Source organism: Barbus barbus, assembly GCF_936440315.1.
Source record: "Barbus barbus genome assembly, chromosome: 1".
Lineage (NCBI taxonomy): Eukaryota > Metazoa > Chordata > Actinopteri > Cypriniformes > Cyprinidae > Barbus > Barbus barbus.
In genome coordinates this window covers 35,056,494-35,072,644 of record NC_136729.1, presented here as the reverse complement: position 1 = coordinate 35,072,644, position 16,151 = coordinate 35,056,494, and the positions used below count along the sequence as shown (strand labels likewise).

The following is a 16,151-nucleotide window of genomic DNA, read 5'->3' as shown; positions in this document are numbered from 1 at the left end:
GAAGCTGAGGAAAGACTTGCGGGAAGCAGTTCACATAGCACGGATGCACACTCTGAAAGAACAGGAACGACATGCCAGACTCTATAACAGAAAGGTGAAGGGCTGTCCACTGTTTGTTGGTGATAGAGTACTGGTTGCGAACAGAGGTGAAAAAGGTAGAAGAAAAGTTTCTGACAAATGGGAGTCATCCCCATATGAAGTCATGGCTGTCTATCCTGACATCAATGTTTACAGGATTCGGGACCTCAAATCAGACAAAGTGAGGGTAGTTCATAGAAATTTGTTGCTACCTGTGAACTTCCTACCAGTTGATGAACCTCAGGAACAGGATGAAAAGGACAATGATGCGAATGATGTAACTGATGTTCAAGGAAACAAAGTTGATCATGATGACAGAACTGCAAACTGGATATTAAGTAATCTTGATGGTTTTGATGAGGAGGATGGACGTACAAACGGTACAGCCTTACCTGATGTGTCTGATTGTGTGTCAGAGATACTGGACTCTGCAAGTACTGATGCTAGGGACCTGCGGGAAAGAAGTGATGCCAAAGTGACAAGTGATGTTGATTTGCCTGAAGTAGGAGGTCAAGGCTCTAACTCGACTCAAGGAGAACAAGTCACGGATGAGGTCACAAAGGAGACTGTGGTGTGCACACAGCCAAGGCATGTAGAGGCTGCAGTAACTCGAACTAGGCTTGGCAGAGTCATTAAGCCTCCCAAAAGACTGATTTATGAAATGAACAAACAACACATAGGCAGTTCAGACTCTACAGTGAGTTCTTTTGTTTATTTAGTTAAAAGCATTTTCACATAAAGAAAAGGTTACATTTGATTTCATGCTTCAAGTTGAGAACACAAAGGAAATAGACTGATACAGAGATTATGAATCAAATAATGTGTTGGTACATAATGGAATTTTTGAGGTGTAACAGGCATCTCTTTAGTCTACTATGAGATTGGGGTTAGGTGCCTCCCTTAGTCTTTATGTACTCCTTATGGGAGAATCTATGATTGACAGCTAAATTGTACTCCATGAGCATTTTTTTTCTCTCTTCTCTTCTTTGTGGATTGAAAACATGAAGTTCTCTTCTTCCCTTTCTTCACTGTTGATTTTTCTTATGTTGTGTCCCCATTAAGCAGGATTTAGGGGGGTGCATGTAACGAGATAAATATTATATAAATATCAGTTCTTAGGTTCTTTAAGTAAATCCTGCGTTAATGAGATCGCAGTTCCTATTGGTTGCGCCGGTGGCGCTATGGCCCAGTGAGTTCTAACAGTCTGCAGCAGAGCTATGGAGAACTGCTGTGGGTGAGTCATTTTTGTTGTAGCTCCACGCTAAAAGTAAAAATATTGTTTCATGTGAAATATTATACACACTGTAAACCCAAATGCTCAAAATAATTAAAATTATTGAGTAGCCTAAACTTAATTTTCTGACACAGTTCTACTAACCTAAATATTTTGAGTTTATGTGACTTTTTTATAGTTTTTGAGTGACTTGAACTGATTATTTTTAATTAACTGAAACAATTTGCTTATTAAGTAAGTACCACTTAGGTGTATAATTTAACTGTACTTATTTCTTGTTGTTTCAACATTGTGTGTTTGCTTGCGGGCATGTGTGTGTAACCAATTGTTTGTAATTTTTAATTAAATTATATGTATTTAAATAATTTAATATAAAAAAAAAATACTTAATTTTCCTAATAATGGCTGGGTCTTCATAAATTCAGCTGTAAAAGATTTTACCAAGAAAAATATTCAATTCACTCTAAGCACTAATTTTACATACATGTACAGCTGGTTTAATGTGAGCACAAAGAGAATATTAAGGAATCACTGCTTAAGATAATAACGTAAGCAATTAGCTTATGAAACAAAAACTTAAGAAGATCGTAATTTAAGAGCTCAAAATTGTAACTTCAACGAACATCTAAGTGGGTTCAACATTAGAGGTTTCTTTATATGGCAGCCAGGCAGGAAAAAATATGTTTGATTAAAAAGTTACGACTCGGTTGACATAAGGGTCATCATTTTATTGGCTTACGAGGCTCACGTGCCCCAAGGTCAACGTGAGACTTGCGACGTTGTGGGAACGCGCAACACGTGGATAACTTTTAAGTTACGTTGGCGCCACAAGTGACTGCAGTGCAGTGAGGAGGATGTAAGCTTCAAGCTGTCGGCAGTTACCAGCAACGTCGGTGTCACGGTAAGTTTTAAATGTGTTTTTTATCTAGTGAACAGTTGCAGCAGTTTAATCAAGACAAAACTTTAAACAGCGTTCGTTAGTTACGTATATTTATATTCAAAATTCATGGATGTCTAGCAAGGAATAACTGATGAAATAGGCCTAATAAAAACAACGAACGACGAAGCATATGTTACACATCAGCTAACTTATATAATTTTTCAAACGGATCAGTCTGTAATTCCGCGTGAACAATTTAGCCTAACGTTACATTTGTTTTAAAGACATTAGGCGCTGAGATTGTTACGTTCATGCGTGACACGCGATTAAAAAAAAAACATCCATTGCTTATTCATTGCTAATTTTGTCTGGTGTGCACAAAACTAGATAACTTGGACAATATACTTTCCCCAATGTGTTGGCGTGCCACTGATACGCAAATTAGGGAGCTGGAGAGCATGTGCCATTGCAGAAATGTGCCAGTAAAGCCTGTAATTTGGCAAAATGATATAGAGCCGTTATGTGTTCAAGTTTTGACTGATGACGTCTGTTTAGAAATATAAAACAGCGCTGAGATGTCTATATGAAGAGGTCCACATTTATCATTTTCCTGCTTAATATTTAAACAGCCTTGTCTATTATATAGTACTCCGCTCTATGTTTGGTGTAACATTAACATACATTTTTCTATCTGTACACATGAAAAAACACATTACACCGAAAACAGTGTTAGTTGTATTCTCTGGTCATGATCATGTAACCAGTTAGTTGACTTGTACTTAATAATTAAACTTTTTTTGATGGAGCTATACACTTTCTAACATTAATTTTGTTTTTTTCTTTCAGGTTGTTGCTACAGTTGCTACAGTGCAAAATGTAAGTTGTGCTCAGCTTCTTTTACTGACAGATTGCAAGTATTTAAGCACTACAGACTTCAACACAGTCACTTTTCCAGTGTAAGCCCTCTTCCATGCATCTATAATGATTGCATGTGTACATTTAAGACACTTGATAGTCTTAGAACTCATTTGTCAAGATATCATACTTGCCAATTTGGCAGTAGTGCAGAAGACTCTCAGCAGGCTCTGTTATTTAAATGGCCTTTATGCCCATTTCAGCAGCAATTTTCTGAATTTGTTCTTTTCTGCCATCTTAGAAGGCATTTAAGAAATCATGAAACGGTGGCTTGCCCATACAAGGATTGTAGCTTTACCACAAATGTATACTCTTCATTCAATTCTCATAAAAGTAGATCACACCAAGCAAGTGTTTCATCAGACTTTCAAAATGACATTGTCAGTGAAGTTGGTCAAGCCAGTATTCCTGCAGTTGATGGTGATTTGTATGAAGAACCTCCAGGCACAGATGAGGATCCAGTGGGGGATGATGGTCAGTGTGACACTGACGAACTAAAAAAACATCTCAGAATGAATTTATCTTCCTTATTTTTGAAGATGCAGGCAATCCTACATGTCTCAAACACAGCTACCCAAGAAATAGTGGAGCATTTAAATCAGGTCTGCTTCTTATCTCAGCCTTTGATCAAGGAGGCAATTAAAGATATATTGCAGAGAAATGGTTGCAATGTGTTGTAAGTGCTGTTATGGATTCCAATGTTATATTATATAGTTATATTAGTCTGTCTTTGTTTTAAAATGTAGGTGTATGCAGAGTTCCAACGAATTACAAACCAGAACCTGCCCAACACATTCTACTCAGAGCTTGACCGACATCTTCCTAGACTGATGACCCTGTTCAGACAGAAGGCAGAACCGGGAAGACATCAGATGCTTTGACTGAAATCCTAAAACTCCATGATGAACAGGTAAAAATATTATCCCTTTTTTATAGGTCTAATTCCTAATTAAAAGAGGCACATTGGAAAACATTTTAAAAGTTTGATGATTCAAATGAGCTTTGAATACAACAACTTGTCCACTTTTTTTTTTGGTATTTGTCTGATTTTGTATATCTTGTGGTGTTTAACATTAAATAAGTTATGTACAATTCTGTTTTTATCGTTATAGGCGTTTCATGACATACACACAAAGCGTGTTACTGTTCTTCATGCCCTTCCTGTGTATCTACGTGAGGACGTCTCTGAGTTTTTCAAGACCTGCACAGTGAGTTTTTTTGTTTTTTTTAATCTCACGACCATATTAAGTAAACAGTTCATATGAATACAGACATACTTACACGCTTACCCTTGCTCAGTCTTTCAAATCACATAGTTTGTGTGATTTGAAGAGATTTGAAGCGATTTGTTTTCTTTGACCTTACTGTAAAAAAAAAACAAAAAACTTTGGTACTAGATTGCTTTAAACAAAATAAAGCATTTTTATAGGTTTTTTTAGCATAGTATCAATTTCTTGTTTACTGGTAGCTTAGCTGGGTCCTGTAGAACACTGATCTTCTGTTTAAAATCGTCATACTGTAGTTTGTTCACACAACAATCAAAATCATTAAACTTTCTGTCAGTTGGTCTGAAGCAATATTGTTTGTTAAATCTCATGACTAACTAAATGCCTTTGCACTAAACCTGCTGTAAATATTTTTGTCAAAAATCTTAATAAAAATCTTTAATCCTTTTTATATCCATTTTATTTTACAGGACACATCTGATGAGCCAGAGCTTTTAGATGTTGCAGTGGCCCTCCTCACAGTCGTCAAAGATAATGACACAAGTCCAGTTCACTTCCAGCCTGTGAAAATCTCTGTTGTCATTGAAAGCGAGATTGTGGGCGACCTCCCCAGATTTGCTGATGCCTTCCTGGTAATGTTTGGACTGATCTATGCACTACACCTCAGCTATCCCAGGGGACTGACCAACACTTTTGAATTCATTCAGAAGATTTTACTTGGTCTTGACGATGGTAAACTGTCACCCAAGTTACAGAGTCTCAAAAATGACGATGCGCATGTAGAGTTTCATGCAGGTTCATAAATTTGTAATTTTAGAGGTGCTATTTTAATCTGGTGTTCAGGTTTTAGCCTAGTGCATCTCTGAATTGTTTTATGTTTCTGTCTTTTAAATTAACACTGCAGTGTTAAATAGAAGATGGCAAGAATTCAGTGTAACTCACTGTAACTTAAACTGTTGAAGTTGTTTGTACTCAAAATATTTGAGGCAACGAGTTACCACAAAAATTGAGTTTTTAGGCATACGATTTTGAGTCTTGTGTGTCAAAGGTTTTGAGTTACTTGTACTTGTAAAACAAATGACTAAGACTAATAAATATTGAGTTGATGCTACTTAAAAATGGTTCTTTGTGTACTTATTTTTTTTTTGTAATGTTAACTTAATACAATGAGAATGGGTAAGGAAAATTTTAAGTTGCTATAACTGAAAATATTTAAGTTGATTTGATAACAAGTTTTAATTTAACTGTAATTAAAATGTTTATGTAACATGTAATCCAAATATTTAACCTTTGAAAAATTTTTTTTTTTAAGTTCATGAACTTAAAAAAATTGAGGCAACGAGTTACATCAATTTTTTTGAGTTCTGCTTACTAATTTGGTTTTACAGTGCACTGGTTGAAAAGTATTGAACATCATAGACATTGATTGATTTGTGGAATGTGTTTTCTTTTATATACGTGTTATTTTGATACTTTTATTTCCGTTTGGGTGTACTCTTTTTCCATGTGCGCCATTTTGCCATGTGCTAATGAAATGTATTCTGAATAGGTGGAACTATAACTTGACTGAACTTTCCATTTGTCTCCTACTGCTCTGTGTGCAGGTAATTATTTCTTTATCACATAGTGTTTACAAATTTACTTTGTTTATGCAGTTGTGCATTTTCTGTATTTAAGTAAATGTTTTGTACTAATTGTATTTTGTGAAGCACTTAATTCATGGTTTTACTAAGAAATTTTGTATTTCATTAAGTTCTCGTACATACAGAGTTCCATAAAATGGATGATGTAAGCTGTGTAATTTATGTACCTCATATTATCCATTATTTTATATTTAGTTTTTCTATTCATGCTATTCATGTTTGATTTAAAATGTCTTATACGATCACAAAGCAATACGTTTAATAAGGAAAAGACAACATTGAATTGTTTAGAAAAAAGGAACATCTGTTTGATTGTCATGGAGAAATTGACATTTCAGATTCCTGTATTATTTTTGTCTGTTTTGTTTAGAACACCATACTGTTATATTAAGGGCAGCAGAGCTATGGAGAACTGCTGTGGGTGGAACTATAACTTGACTGAACTTTCCATTTGTCTCCTACTGCTCTGTGTGCAGGCATCAAATAAATTCTATCATCATCCATGTCCAGTGTGTGAGTGCTGATGAAGGGTGGGACAAACCGGGTCAGATAAAAACAGGAAAGGTCACATGTATGTATGTAATGAAATCACTGGATCATAAAATATGGATCACTGAATTACGGACTCACCCAATTCATTAAAAAATGTGGATTCATTCATTCAATAAAAAACTGGTGTGTGTTGCTTGGAGATTTAAAACAGCTATTTTAGACCATTTTATCTGTGGAAATACCATTTATTATTAATAAATAAATAAACATAGTATTGATGATATTGTGTTTAAAACGACACTCACTTATAATAAGTATTAATTGTTATTGTAACTTACTGGAAACTTTGTTTATTGGAATATTTATTGTTTATTGAAATGTTGTATAAAATTAAAATCACGTTGCAATCATGTCCATATTTTGGTAAAATTACACTCTTGCTCAAGTGATATTTCTTAACTATATCAAATGATAAAAGACAAAAATGCGGGCATTTTCCTCCCATATCATCCATGCTGGGGGCCTTCTAACTGCATTCTAATAAGTTAAATCATGCACTGAAAGTGTGCATTCTAAAGGTGTTTTTTTTTTTTTTTTTTTTTTTCTCCAAAGTGAGTGACACAGTTACTTGTCAGGTGCATGTTTAAAATTACAATTATAATAGTGTCGTAGATACATATTGCACACCCCTAGGGACTGTATACTATCTACTATTTATCTACTATTAACTACTGACAGTCTTTGACAAACAGCTATGGACTGACATTGCAGTAATCTGACTGCTTCTCATTGTGAGCTTGTCACACATACAGCTTTGAAACAGGTGATCAATAAATGAGTGACACTTCTCACTGATTCCCTGTCATGCAACGTCTCATTTTGGCAGCCAATCAAAGTAAACTCGAAATAAGAACAGGAACACCACATGAATGTTTGCTGAGGAGAACAGGAAGAAAATTGTGTGCTGAATAGTTTAAACCAGACCACATTTCTCTGCTAAACCTAAGCATTGGTTCTCAGCTCACGGGTCAGTGCAAAAGCTACGAGAACCCACCAACCAACAGACAATGGGAAATTCCTACTATTTATAGATTTTAGATGTGGCGGTTTGAGGGGCCATTAACCCAGCAGGTAGGTGGTGGTACTGTTCACTCCCATTACAAACAAAGTCATAAAAACTTGGTGGGTTGCAAGCTTATTCAAGTGAAAATCAAATCAAATCATGCTGTCCAATGAGAGAGGGAGTATGAGATAAAAAGGGACGGGGGAGACCAATGATAGAAGTGCAGTAAGTAAGACATTGATGCACAGATTTGCATATTTCAAGGCATAAATACACCCACATGTGAGTTTTAATGTATGTGCTGCTGTGGGAATTGCTCTGTATGGAACGCTGGCGACCATATGAAAGGAAAGATGAAGGCCAAAGCCTATTTATCGCTCATTGTGTGTCTGAAATGCATATGCAACACACAATGCAGAGGAGCATCTCATGAGGCTTGGGATACACCTACCACAGATGTGACCTACTTACAAAGACACATGCATTTTTTATCCCATGAAAGACCTTTTCCATACAAACACCTACACATATTTGGTCCAATTGTGTAGGGGGATGATTTTGTAAATGCTCGGCAAACGACAGCCAGTCCCACTGAGAACTAGCTTCTAAAGCACTGAGAATGGCAAGAAAGTGAGGAAACTTTTTTTGGATATGCATACTTATATGCATACAATCCATCAAGGGTCATTTGGGAGTTATTTTACACATCATGTTCAACAAACAAGAAAAAAGGTATACCAACGAGAATAGGAGAAAATTGGCTAAATTAATTGCGCACACATATGCATACACATATCTATCCCTTAGGAATCTCTCTCACACACATAGATGGAGTGTGGTATGCGGCTCACACACACACACCTAAACCCCTGTAATGAGATTTCTAATGTGGCCGGATCCCTTTTTCATTTGGCAGAGGGAAGGAGAGAAGGGAAGGATTAAAGCTGCATTATCACACTCTCGTTCATACACAGAGAGAGAGATAGAGAGAGCAAGAGAGAGAAGAGAGTGGGGGGTGCTGCCAATGTTTAGGGTAGTTATAAACAAGAGTATGAATTCCACTAACATCTGTTGTGGTACACTTTTGATGTGGCAAGTGTGTCCGTAACCTGAGATATGTGTGTGAAGTATTGGGGAGTAAAACTAAACTACAAATTAGCTAAAAAGAACTAAAAATAATCTAAAGGAACAATGCTACTAAATTAAACAGATAGTTTAGCTAAAAATTAAAATTATTAATTTAGGGTGGGTTGCACCAATAAGGATTAAGATTAAATCTAGATTAAATCAAGGTTTATCTAATAATTCTGTTGCACCAAACTTTAAACCTTGTTTAAAAATAAGCAGGTTTACATTTAAACCATCATTTTGATCCTGGATTTATTTTATATTTAAGATAGATTCACTTTAATCCTGTTGCTCAATTAGAGATTAATTTTAAACTAACAGGTGAGGAGGAAATAAAATAAAGTGCAGCTACAGTTCCAATATGTAGCTGATTGAACAAAGACGGAAACAGTGAGTGTTTCGTCAGGTGTCAGAGAGGTTTTTATTATAAATAAAAATTAAGATTATGAAATCCGTATGCACTGCCTCAAAGTTTTCATTGCTTGCTTGATCAACGGTCTCTCTATGTAGGGGTTTATAAAGACGGCGGACCTTTTATCGTTTATTTATGTCACAGACAGAGGATAAGATGAAACCATCATGGTGGAGAAAATTAATTGTAGATGGAGGGTTTAATCGCAGGTTAGAATTCTAATCCCCGATTTGTTAATCAAAGTTTAAAATTAAATTGTGCAACACAACTCGATTTAAAATAAAACCCAGATCAACAAATCCTTGATTAGCTCTAAACTTTGTTTAATTTAGTCATTGTTGGTGCAACTCACCCGTCTTATTTAATTGAGACTTGACTAATACATGACTTACTGTGTGTGAAGAACAGGCCAAATAAAAAGTCTCAATTCACCGAAAAAGAAAAATAGCAAAGTCTGGTTTATTTACTTTGATTCTCAAGTTTAACTTGGATAAATGATCTGGTTGCAACAGTGAACAGCTCAATAGAGGGGATAATTATTGGTGAATAATCACTGAAATATGTATCTCTTCCTCAGATAGAACTATTGTATAGATTCAGAATACTTACAATATAGTGCACAGGTCATATGAACCCCTTTAATGATGCTTTTATGGTGCTTGTTCACCCTTTCTAAGGCTTAAAAGCTCCAATCTCCATGCATTGTAAATGCAATGTAAAAGCATGCCCAGGCAACACACTCTGTAACTGTAACACTTTGTAACTGTTTTAAGTTTTGCAGAATTGGTTGTGAATACTTATGAATTTGCATGATCTCAGTTGTTGTACAATCTGCTTACGTCCCACTGAGGTTTTTGGTTTGGACTTTCATGTGTTTTTTTTTTTGTTTTGTTTGTGTACGAATCAGATAGCATGAATTAATTTCAAATCAGCAACTCTTAAAATGGTTACATTTTCTCATGAGATTAGTTGGACTGGAGCATTCTTTAAAACTTCTCCTTCATGGTGTTTAATGGAACGAATTTAGGGTAACTAAATGGTGACAAAATTTTCCCTTCAACTATATTTTTTAAGAGTGGACCTCTTTAGAAAGAGTGTAACTTTTACAGAAATAAGCCAATTTTGAACTATAAAGAATAATTTGTAACCTACAGTTTCAAAGTAGTGTGTGTGTGTCATACCCAGAGAAACAGAAGGAACAACTGGATCAACAGATGAGGATTTGGCTTTCACTGGAATAGGAGTCATGGGTCCATTTACCATTATGTGACCTGTGGAGAAAAACAGCAGATGTTTAAACACAAATGCACTCACATACATTTTAGGCTATCACAGGTGCGAAACAATGATGAATGCACACACACATACACACACACACACACACACACACTGACCCAGATAGTGCAGGAGTTTCTGAGCTCTGTTGTGAGTAGGTTTGAGGTTGAAAAGTTTCTGGTTCTCATCAATAAACTGGGTGTCAACTGTGGCGTACAGGAACTGGCTATTGCTCAATACATTCTGTAGGAAGGGGATATTAGTCTGAAAGAAAAAGAGAGAGAGATAGTGACTGTCTGTTGTGCTGCTGAGAGGTTTGCGTTTGTAGCTCCGCATTTTTATTGAATCTTTACCTTACTTTCACTCTCTGTTGTTTAAAGTGATAATATATAACTTAATTCCCACCATATTCACTCAAAAAAATTACTCTTTGAATGAACATAAAAAAATCATGGAAAGGATTTCCACATGATTAACTTGCTTTATTTCAGCATTATGCAATTCTGTTATTCCAATTTAATGTACTTACGTTGGGTCAACTTAATTTATTAAGTTTGATTCAACTTATTTACTATGGTTGGGCACAGCTTAATTTAATAGTGTCAGCCCAACTAATTAGCAATGTTTTGGACCAACTAATTTATTTAAGTTAGCCTAACAAAAGTGCTTAATGCTGAAAGAAAGCCATTTAATCACATGGAAATCCTTTCCATGATTTAATTACATTACTTCAAAGAATAGCTTTTGAGTTGAATAAATTAAAACCTTTTTAACAAACTCTAATGGTGGAAACAACACACAACAAATGAGAAAAGGTGCAATCAAATTGTATTTCCAAAATTATAATGCACATTGTTTTACACAGTTGAGTTGCTTGTTGATAACACAAGGAAATATATCTCAAGTTTGTTATGAGAATACAGGGAAATGGGCCCTCTCACTCGCATCCCACTTAATCTACTCTTAACATTTGCACTTTGTACATCTTGCACCTGTGGTTTTATGTGATGGTGAACTCACACAGAAGTTAATAAAAAATATTTACCAAAGTTAGAACATGTTTTGTATAAATATATATTTAAATTTTTTACATTGAAACGTAGGGACATTTTTTAAACAAGTTTCAACAATGTCTACAGCATGGTTGGCATCAAGGGTAAAAACAAGACAAATGGAGATCTTACAATAAAGTTTAACTCCCGAAATTTGTAAATGTTTAAACTTAAAAAAAATTAAACATAGCTTAGTCTTAAAGGGATAGGCCGAACTATCCCTTTAATTTTTTATGAGAAACTGAAAAAATAATTCAGCATACAGCTTTCCTTAAGTGCCAATAGACTGGACCTTGCATCAGAGAGAACATTTTTTAATAAAAACAGAGCACAAAAAACCTCCAGATGAACTGAACACTGATATACAGGTCCTTTTCAAAAAATTAGCATATTGTGATAAAGTTCATTATTTTCTGTAATGTACTGATAAACATTAGACTTTCATATATTTTAGATTCATTACAACACAACTGAAGTAGTTCAAGCCTTTTATTGTTTTAATATTGATGATTTTGGCATACAGCTCATGAAAACCCAAAATTCCTATCTCAAAAAATTAGCATATTTCATCCGACCAATAAAAGAAAAGTGTTTTTAATACAAAAAAGTCAACCTTCAAATAATTATGTTCATTTATGCACTCAATACTTGGTCGGGAATCCTTTTGCAGAAATGACTGCTTCAATGCGGCGTGGCATGGAGGCAATCAGCCTGTGGCACTGCTGAGGTGTTATGGAGGCCCAGGATGCTTCGATAGCGGCCTTAAGCTCATCCAGAGTGTTGGGTCTTGCGTCTCTCAACTTTCTCTTCACAATATCCCACAGATTCTCTATGGGGTTCAGGTCAGGAGAGTTGGCAGGCCAATTGAGCACAGTAATACCATGGTCAGTAAACCATTTACCAGTGGTTTTGGCACTGTGAGCAGGTGCCAGGTCATGCTGAAAAATGAAATCTTCATCTCCATAAAGCTTTTCAGCAGATGGAAGCATGAAGTGCTCCAAAATCTCCTGATAGCTAGCTGCATTGACCCTGCCCTTGATAAAACACAGTGGACCAACACCAGCATCACTGACTGTGGGTACTTGACACTGGACTTCAGGCATTTTGGCATTTCCCTCTCCCCAGTCTTCCTCCAGACTCTGGCACCTTGATTTCCGAATGACATGCTAAATTTGCTTTCATCCGAAAAAAGTACTTTGGACCACTGAGCAACAGTCCAGTGCTGCTTCTCTGTAGCCCAGGTCAGGCACTTCTGCCGCTGTTTCTGGTTCAAAAGTGGCTTGACCTGGGGAATGCGGCACCTGTAGCCCATTTCCTGCACACGCCTGTACACGGTGGCTCTGGATGTTTCTACTCCAGACTCAGTCCACTGCTTCCGCAGGTCCCCCAAGGTCTGGAATCGGTCCTTCTCCACAATCTTCCTCAGGGTCCGGTCACCTCTTCTCGTTGTGCTGCGTTTTCTGCCACACTGTTTCCTTCCCACAGACTTCCCACTGAGGTGCCTTGATACAGCACTCTGGGAACAGCCTATTCGTTCAGAAATTTCTTTGTCTTACCCTCTTGCTTGAGGGTGTCAATGATGGCCTTCTGGACAGCAGTCAGGTCGGCAGTCTTACCCATGATTGCGGTTTTGAGTAATGAACCAGGCTGGGAGTTTTTAAAAGCCTCAGGAATCTTTTGCAGGTGTTTAGAGTTAATTAGTTGATTCAGATGATTAGGTTAATAGCTCGTTTAGAGAACCTTTTCATGATATGCTAATTTTTTGAGATAGGAATTTTGGGTTTTCATGAGCTGCATGACAAAATCATCAATATTAAAACAATAAAAGGCTTGAACTACTTCAGTTGTGTTGTAATGAATCTAAAATATATGAAAGTCTAATGTTTATCAGTACATTACAGAAAATAATGAACTTTATCACAATATGCTAATTTTTTGAAAAGGACCTGTACTAGGAAATGGGGCCCTGCCTTTATACTCACATTCCCCTTCAAGATTTGCACTTACACCTGTAGTTTAATGTGCTGGAGTACCTAAACAACAAAACAGAAGGTACAAGTTTTCTGGTGTAGCTTTTGCTATGGCGATGTTTCTTAACGGGAAAGCAGTGTTTTGGGAACTTGTCCTTTGTTGGATAGTTTGTTTCCATCCAATTCCATAATGATCTTCTGCAGAACCTCAAAAGTGTACTTGAGCTCCTGGGGGTAGCTCAGGTTTAGCGCGTAGACAAGCCCCAGCAACATCACCACAGCAAAAGCTACATTGCCCAACTCACTCATCACTTCCACCCCCTCCAGGACAATACCAACATCCGCGGGGTCATCGCCAGGCTCTGCGCCTTCTTGTCGAATGACAAAGATTCCAAATACTGTCTCCGCTATGGCCATTTGAGTGCTTTCATCGACATCCTGTGACAAAAAATAAAATGAACAAGGACAAAGATTTTTTTACTGATGTGCATTACATGCATATTTATAGCACACAATCTTTACAGTATTACTGTAAAACAGCTATCATAACTTGATCCATATTCATAATAATGCAAATGTAATCAAATAACCAATTGACATTAAAATTGTTTAGCGGAGTCGGTGAAATACTTCAACTAAGCCATACCAAGGGCCTGTCTGTTGTAATCATGAGTTCAGTGTTAGTTATTCCATTCGAATAAAGGTATATTGTCTTATTAAAGGGGAAAAAAAAGTATGGGGTGTGTGTGTGTGTGTGTTATTGTCTGAGAGAAAGACAAGGAGAGAGGCTCCCAAACCGGCCCGGTTATTTCCAAAAAGATCAGTAATAAGTTACTTTACCGCAAACAGACATTTGATACACTGTTTTTGTTCATGTATAGAAGAATTACATGATGAAAAAAAACAGGCCAAATAATTTTTATGTGGTAGTGAGTTTTTATTTAAAGGATAATTCTGGTATTTAGCACTTTGAGTCTCTTTTCTGGTTTATGGATGAACTAGAGTAGTGGACACAGAAATGTTGACGATGGGTCCTGTCTCGACTATTTCACTCGTTTAGATTCGCCTTTGACCGCTTCAGAGTGGCTGGCTACGAGCATTCACAAACATGTCCTTAAAACAACCCTTAACGTTCGTGTTCAAAACTGTGCAACTCACCGAGTGGTTAGTGGTGTTCGTTGATGATTAAAAACAAATAGCGTAGCGAAATGCAGTTTCTGTCGTGTTTTATTTGGCATTTTGTAAAATCCCATTGATTTCTGTTGGAGGACTCAGTGCTCGTTGATATTACTGCGCTTCAGACTCAAATATCGAGCGGAAGTTTATACGCAGTTGTGAGGTATCTGAAAAAATAGTTCCACTATAGCAAATAACACGGATTGAAATCATACATTGCGCCGATATATTTGTTTTTAATCATCAACGAACACCACTAGCCACTCAGTGAGTTGCACAGTTTTGAACACGAACGTTAAGGGTTGTTTTAAGGACATGTTTGTGAATGCTCGTAGCCAGCCACTGAAGCGGTCAAAGGCGAATCTAAACGAGTCAAAAAGTCGAGACAGGACCCATCGTCAACATTTCTGTGTCCACTACTCTAGTTCATCCATAAACCAGAAAAGAGACTCAAAGTGCTAAATACCGGAATTATCCTTTAACTGCGAGCCAACTATCGTCACGTATGTAAGCATGAATGTGCCAGCATGACATTAACGGCCTGAGTACAAAAATAACAAACAAGCATGACCAAATATTGCTGAAAATGATGGACAGTCTGCTGATGACTTTATACACATCGTTTTGTAGATGGATGAAAACAGATTTTATCTTACCTTTTCCAAATGAACTCCAGGCACGCCAGGCAAGTTCTTCATGTGATAATCTCGTTATTTTCCGAAGCACGCGGTTTGTCATCTCGCGTGATCTCGCTAATCCATTTTCGGTGCAAGATCAGTCTGACTATATTGAATCACGTTATCTCAACATGACTGAATTTAACAAATGTTAATTTGTTGAATTTCATGCTTATCCTACATTATTTTATCACGTTCACCTTTGAAACATGAAATAATTTTGTTAAAATTACACGTTACGCTTGTTTTAATGTAATAACCAGCTAATTTCCTTTTTTTGAGTGTTTCTGGTATTATCTATCAACCTAATCTAACTAATTTGATCGTTTGGTTTTTAAAAACACAAGTGCAGCGCATCAGCTTGTTAGCTTGTTACTCGCGTTTCTATTCGTGCCTATTATTGTTTTCTTTTTTATCGCTCCGTTTTCATTTCTCTCTCGCTCCGTCTTTCACGAGTTCATCAAACAACAGTGGTAAGTGGTAAGTTAAGTTGGTATCATTCATCAGTCACGGTGAGCAATGGCTTCTTCTCCTGCTATTGTTGTTTGCACTTCATGTCACATGTATAGTTTATCTCTCTCTGTCGGCGATGAGGGATTCACATGTGATAAATGCAGGGAAATAGTTAGGCTGACAGAGAAGGTTTCAGAATTAGAGACATGCATCCAAACTTTAGTTGAGGATAGTAATAATGTGAGGGCTGTAGATACTGCTTTGGATGCGACTAGCTCAGGGAGTCCTGTACATTGTTCGGTTCCGGTTGAGCCCGTGCAGCAGGGTAGCTGGGTGACTGTATGGCGGCCTAGTCACGGGTCAAAACACTGCTCTTCCATTCCGATCAGAACATCAAACAGGTTCTCCCCACTCAGTGAGGCACCTGTAGTGGTTACAAATAAGAAAGAGAAAAGAAAAAAATGTTTTATTTTCCTC

At 36.8% G+C, this 16,151-nt stretch overlaps 1 long non-coding RNA gene and 1 pseudogene across 2 annotated transcripts in view; one reads left to right on the top strand and one right to left on the bottom strand.

Annotated features, from left to right (window-relative positions):
- Nucleotides 1–16,151, bottom strand: part of LOC306870258 (pyruvate carboxylase, mitochondrial-like) — a 373,186-nt pseudogene that overhangs the window by 90,493 nt on the left and 266,542 nt on the right. Inside the window, exons 14-15 of the transcript in view lie at nt 10,466–10,610; nt 10,253–10,342 (exon numbers count right to left, since the gene is read on the bottom strand). The product of the transcript in view is annotated as a pyruvate carboxylase, mitochondrial-like (transcript). The remainder of the gene's footprint in view (nt 1–10,252; nt 10,343–10,465; nt 10,611–16,151) is intronic.
- On the top strand, nt 3,447–5,447 carry LOC306844517. Its single transcript, XR_013781923.1, has 3 exons — nt 3,447–4,017; nt 4,220–4,315; nt 4,804–5,447. It is a non-coding gene; the product is annotated as an uncharacterized lncRNA (long non-coding RNA).